Source organism: Corapipo altera, unplaced genomic scaffold, assembly GCF_003945725.1.
Source record: "Corapipo altera isolate COAL_440 unplaced genomic scaffold, ASM394572v1 65, whole genome shotgun sequence".
NCBI lineage: Eukaryota > Metazoa > Chordata > Aves > Passeriformes > Pipridae > Corapipo > Corapipo altera.
Window position 1 is genome coordinate 7044970 of NW_020884891.1, and position 6969 is coordinate 7051938.

A 6969-nucleotide genomic window follows, 5' to 3' on the forward strand; every position below is an offset into this window, starting at 1 on the left:
CGGCGGGGGCGGGGCCGCGGGGGCGAGGGGCGGGGCCGCGGGGGAGGGGGCGGGGCCTCCGTCAGGGAAGGATGGAGGGGTCGGGGGCAGCGGGACGGGAGCTGTGCTGGCGGAGTTTGGCTCCGGGCGAGCTGCTGCGGGAGCGGGGAGCACAGCGAGAGGCAGCAACAGTCACTGAGTCATAGGATCGCAGAATGGTTTGGGTTGGAAGGGACCATGAAGATCATCTCGTTCCACTCCCCTGCCCTGGGCAGGGACACCTTCCACCTCCCACTATCCCAGGTTGCTCAAAGCCCCGTCCAACCTGGCATTGGACATTTACAGGGACGTGGCAGCCACAGCGTCTCTGGGCAACCTGTGCCAGGGCCTCACCACCCTCACAATAAAGAATTTTTTCTTAACATCCAACCTAAACCTACTCTTAGTTTAAAGCCATTCCCCCTTGTCCTATCACTACAGTTCCTGATGAAAAACCCCTCTCCACAGCTTCCTTGTAGTCCCCCTTCAGACACTGGAAAGCTGCTCGCTAAGTCCTTAGTGACTTAGAGAATGCAAGTGATAGGTGTACAAAAACATCTCCTTGTGTTCTCCAGAGACTCCATTTGGGATCAGGAGTGTTGCCAAGCAAAAGGCCAGCAAGCTACTCTCCTGACCATAGTGTTTGCTGCTGGAAAGCTCAGAATTGCCTCACCTTCTCCCATAATGCTGCTGGATGGTAACCCTGAAGTTTCTTCACAGTTCTGTCTTTCATGTGGCGACAGCTTTGATTTGGTAACTGCTGTTCTTCTGCCATTCTGCCTGTATTGTTTCCTGTAAACACACCTTTAATTACTGAACCCCCAACATTCAGCAAATTTTTGGCTGCAGGTAATCTTAGGGCAAATAATGCCTTAGTTAAACCCAGTCAACCCTAATGAAGTTGTAGGAATTCCAGCAATGCAACTGAGGGCAGAACTTGATGCAAAACTAATTATGAAGCCATAGGTAGACTTCCAGACAAGACTGCAACCAGCTCCTCATCACAGCTCTGTAACTTCAGCTGACAAGTGTCCTTGGCTTGAACAATGCCACTTTGAACCCTAAAGGAAAGGTTGAACAACTTTTGAGACCACACCACACCATTAGAGAGTTGCTTGCTTTTAAAGCTCTTTTTTATCTGGATATTTTTTTACATTGGCTTATCAAAGTCAGTGCAGCATCTATCTTGGAGTGAAAGATATCCTGGTTGAGTAACTCTCTAACAGATTTTGCTATGGGTAGTTTCAGGTTCAATTCTGTTCTCTTCACATCATTAGCAGCAACTGAAGCAAATTCAGGTTCAGGGAACCAACTCATCTCTACACTCAAGCTGACAAGAAAATCGGTATCTCATTTGCAGAAGAAAGCATTTTTTGTGTATATTTTTCCTACTTCTATCCTTGAAAATGACCTCTTGCATAAGCCAATGCCAGTCTCGACTTATCTTTACAAAACTTTGGGACTTTACAAAACACACCTCCACTGAGAAGACATATTCACAAACATTTCCTTTTAAAGTATACTTATGGAATGGTTCCTTTCAAAACAGTGTTCTAAATATTTACCCTATTTACTAATCTGACATTTGATAATTATCCTGAACATAATTTGGTGTGGCAATATATGTTTTCAGCATCTAAGAGCAGTATAAAGAATGAACAGTTACCAGTTCAGACAGAGCAGGTTTATATCCACTTCATAATCATTTTGCATTGATATTACAGATTAGAAAGAGAGAACAATATCCATTAAGCAACAGTATTTCGTATTCAGAAATTTTACAGCTTGATTTTATCTCAAAAGAAAACACGTACCCACCACCATCTGAGCTCAAAACAATTCACTCTGAACATTTGTCATAAATCGTAACAGAATCTGTTACAAAGCAGAACACAGAACTTGGGTAGAGGAGGAACTAAGCTCCATTAAGTTTTAATTGCTTGTGACAATGTTGAGTCACTATTTGTAGCTCTGCAGACAGTTACTGGTGAACTTAAGTTGAGCGTGTGAGAGCTGCAGCACACATGTAGTGAGTACCCACACAGGTGTATTTAAGGCAGGATTTCTGCAGCTGTTTCAACCAGCATCGCCTGCCAAAGTGAACTGTAGCATCCATGACCCCTTCTCCAAGTGCAGTGCTACAGGCGGGGATGCATCTGTGTGCTTCCAGCTGTGAAGTGCAGTGAGCTCACCTGCTGCATCAACACTTTTTACTTCCTCTTACTTTCTGCATTCTGCAGTTTAGAAAAGTTACTTTCAGGATTTATACTTTTTCTATACTGAAAATGTTCTGTGTAGGATAGATCTGCATATTCATGCCACAATAACAGCCTCACAAAATTAAAATCATTCTAAAACGAGAGGCGAGGCGCATATTTGTCAAGCAGTAAATACTGAAAATGTTTTGTGGTAAAAATCATTCATTTAAATATTTTTAAAGCCAACTTTCCCCCTCAAGACAGCTTGATACCAGCGACACACGGTGTATTTCCAAAGTTCACTGACTACTCTGGTCCCTGCTAATGCACAACAAATCCTACAGAGCTGGAGTAGAAAGTGACATCTGCCGAGTACAGGCAGTTCCTGAGTTGGTGGCTGTTCCTGCAGGCTGGCATCCCATTCCAAAGGCCAGGACGTGCAGATGGAAGCTGCTTGGCAGCTGACCATCTGGAGTGGCTTGTGGGTACTACTCCAGCCTCTGAGAGGGATAAAGGGATTTGAGCAGCAATAAGTCATGTTTGCTGAGGCCGATGAAGCCCTATAAAAAATCTTTTTCAGAGTGGAGCATACCTGCACCCTATTCTTGCTGTTTTCCCATGGTGTGAATTGGAAATTTCCCCAAGAAGGTTACCAAAATAAAAATCCCTAGAGGGTAGAACAATGCTCTACCATGTTGTCCTACTCCATCTCCACTTCCAAAAGCACCCAGGAGCCACCAACCACTTTCCAAGAACATCAGCAAGGAAAGCCTTCCCATTTCCAGGATATATTCTGAAAGGAAAGACAGTCTGGTAGCCTCTCTCCCTGTCCAGAGATGCAAACACCAAGATACCTTTGGTGCCCAGCATGAAAAATGGAAATTCCAGCTTCCAGCCCCATGCTTTAGGGCAGATAAATGGATATTACCTTCCTCACCACAGTGCTGGTCTGTTCAGAGCCAGCTGAAGCTCACAGAGCCATGGCCATGCCTGCCTAGACAGCTGCAGGCAGCCCTCAAAAGCAAATTACACCAAAATATATATTAAAGCTTTGTGGAAAAGATATTTGAAATGTCTCTCTTTGCAGAGTCAGTGCCTTTGCATTACAAAAGTACCAGATATCAGAGTTGTTTCCAGTGCTTGGAAGAGGAAATAACTTCCTGTTATACGCTGGCACACAAAAGCGTTTTAAATTACAATTGTAACACAGATAAACCTTGCATATGCAAGTCCTGTTTTTCAACCTTTTTTCACCTTCCACAGCCATTTTCACAAATGTAAAACTGAGGGTAAAACACCAACCTAAAGATTAATTTTTCTTGATGCCACTTCAAATGTCTCATCTCTTTTTGCCCTCTTAATGCTTTGTCTCTCTTTGCCCTCCATACAGTCACCCGCCACAGAAATGGCAATTACTGGGGCAGCAAGGAATCACAGTTTGGACAGCCTGCCCTCCTCTACTAGGTAAATCCAGAGCAGAACAGGGAAGAAATTAGCATAAACATCATTGCCACTCTCAGAGAAATATTTCCAATGTAAATGGAGCATCTCACTGGAGACACATAGTTAAAATATTAAAATATGTAGGAAGGGGGAATTGTTTTGGCCACTGAGCATTAAAATTCATCGGGGGGGAAAAGGCAGAAAACATTTAGGCTACAACTGATCCAAATCTTAGGAGTTCGGGAAGACAAATGAAATGTGAAAGGAGTGGAAGGAAAGATGGGGAAATCAGAGAAGATGACTGCAGGGAGTACAGTCCATTACTAGCATTCAGGCAGAAAGGAGGCCATCCAGAGCAAGCAGAGATTTAAATGCCTCAAGGATTTGGAGTGGTTCTAAAATTTAACCTAACAACTACAAAGACAGTATCTGACCTAAATACATCCTTACATTGTCCGGTGCAACAATAACCTCTATAGTTTGAGACCATGAAGGACTGATATAAAAGCAGCACTGACATTTTAATGCTATTTTTAAACCTCATACATTATCAGATTGCTGATTGAGTTATTCTTTTCAAGACATACCAACAGATCTTAGATTCTGTATCATGCCAGCTTTGCATAAACAAGTGAAGTGAGGATCAGACAGTCCAGAGGTCCATCACTCAGGGTATAAGTTCTCATGGTAGACACAAAAAATGTTTTACCCACTTTGTCTTGCAAAGTATGACTGCGATATTTATATTTGCAACAAGGACTCTCTCATCTTCAGTTGACTAAATTGTTTTGGAAGCCTTCCTTGGGAACATAAGCAGTGAAAAATAACAACCTTTACCAGCTGCAATCTGCCAGTCCCAGCCCCAAGTCTTCCCTCACCTCAAAGGATTTCACTCAGAGAAAATAAATAGCAGTGGAACTTGTCATTTCCTCTGAAGTAATTTTGGATTTTATCGTGTTTTTCCTCCAGCTAAACTCAGTGGAGCAGAATTTTAGATTTGGAGGAATAGCTATTTTAAAAATAGATTTCTTCATGCTATAAAATGTAACAATAAAGTATCACTATCAAAAGATTAGAGATTGCTTTTCCTCAGTTGCAGTAGAGAGCCATTTGGGAGCTGGGGCAGCTTGCAGGTTATACCTGGGAACTCGGTGCAGGTCTCAGTCAAGCCATTTCTTTGGTAATTCAGATATTCTCCCACAACAGCTCTCATTTTTAAGTAATACAGAAATTTTTCTGTAAGTCTTTCCTTGCTAGCTCTCTTTCAGATTTATATTTATAAAAAGGAGTGGGTCAACTTAGTATTTTAGTTGTACGATTTCTCTACTTTGCTTTTTCTTGATTTCTTATAGACATTTTGAGACAGTCCAGAGAGGGGTGGGAATTTGAGTCATAGATTTTCAGAAAGTACAAAGTCTCAGTTATTTGTCTTTTTTAATGCCAGATTTGTATCTTTGTTGTGTGTTTCCTAAAGTTTGACTTTTTTCTAACTTTTACAATCTTGGGAAAAAATAGCCAGATGTAATTCTTTTTTACTGCTGGTCAATAAGTGAAGTAGTGCAAGTCAGGAAATGCTTCCATCAAATGTCAGAGGAAAAAAGCAAAATACTATACTTGGTTTCAACTCTACACACTTCCAAAATGCACTACAATAAGGTTTTTAATATCATTCCCATCAATCTCTTTCCTTTTTTTTTTTTTCTAATGTCTGTACAGCAGAATGTACCAGCATTGAGCTTTGATGTGCCAGCATGGGGATGCTTTATGAATCATGAAATAATTATGTTCTCATTTACCATATACAAGTTCCAACAGCCAACAGAAATACTGGGTTAATCAATGTCTTCTGCAAGTTCTCACTGCTCTTCAAGCTTGGGCAATAACTGGAAAAACACATTTTGTACAGAATTACCAGTCACCACAGAACACTTCCACCACTGTCTCCAGGCTAAACAATTTGTCGTTGCACACTTGTGCTTTTGTTCCCCACTGGCAAATGGTACAAACTCCTCTCATATGTCTCTTAGGGCAGCTTTCAGAACATGACAGGAATTTTAAAAAAATAATAATAGTTCTCAACTTGAGTAAAATTACCTTACTTTTAGCTCCTAAAACTGGTGATACAGGTCTCTCTTATCACAAAGAGGAAACGAGGAGTTCAGCGCTGCCAGGAATGCAGCAGGATAAAGAAGATCACTTTCATCTTCCTTCCTGTTCCCACAGGTGGTGATGAACAAGGATCAAGTGCCTGTGGAGGAAACTGTTTCAGCCAACACAGTTCAACCAGGATGCAGGAAAAGTGGCCAGTGCCAGATGGAGACCTTGTCTATATAATTCCCCCTGGAGCAATAGGGAGACCAGTGGCTTCTGATGAGGCAAAACAGCCTGGCAGTACAGCACTGTACTCCTCATTTGCTCACTGCACATGGCTTGATACCTGGCAATTTCTTTCCCTAGAGAAGAAAGCAATGCATCTTTGTTTCCTTAAAATTAGTGGTAAGGATAGAAAATGCAGAGCTTGAACAACCTCTGTATGTCTTAATAAGTTAACATTTTTCACTGTAGTATCAAAACAAGATATAAACTTGTGTCACGTATTATTTTTCCTATCACAAAAAAACCCCCAAAAACTAAACAAAAGGCCAGATTTTGCCTGCATTTTGCAAACACTCATGTTGATCTCTGGAGCACTGCTCATGTGAAAATTGTAAGATGTGACCAAAGTTGGGTATGACACAACCTAGCCATGTCCTGGCCAAAAAGCTGTGTCTGACATCCGCAAACATCACAAAAGTGAAAGCAACTGTGGGCTCTCATTCTCCAGAATGTAAGCTGCTAAATGGGCTTTCTGCAGCAATCAATAGTTTTTAAGGCAATCAGTCTTTAGGTTCACTCCCAATTAAAGATCACAACGAATATAAAATAAATCATTGATCACTGTCAGGAAATACATTAACAAATCCATCTCTGAGCAAGAGCAGTTCAATCATTCCAAGTAGAGCAAATTTAGTAACTGTCAGTGATGTGGAATGACTCCATTCATCAGCTGAGCTTACCCAGTAGTAAAGCATCTTAGTACCCTCTGAGCTACTTATAAAGAGAACAACATGGGATGACCCAGTGGCCATTTCCCAAAACAATGCTTCAAAAAGAAGTTTCACATTGCCACAGGGTAAAATGTAGTGCCTCATCATGATATTCCTGAAAGCAAGGGAATCTGCCCTGAGGCAGATTTAGGCACCTCTACTAAGGCTAACCAGCACTGCAGGAGCAACAGTGAAGGGTTTATGTGCTAAGTTATTTCTGCAGA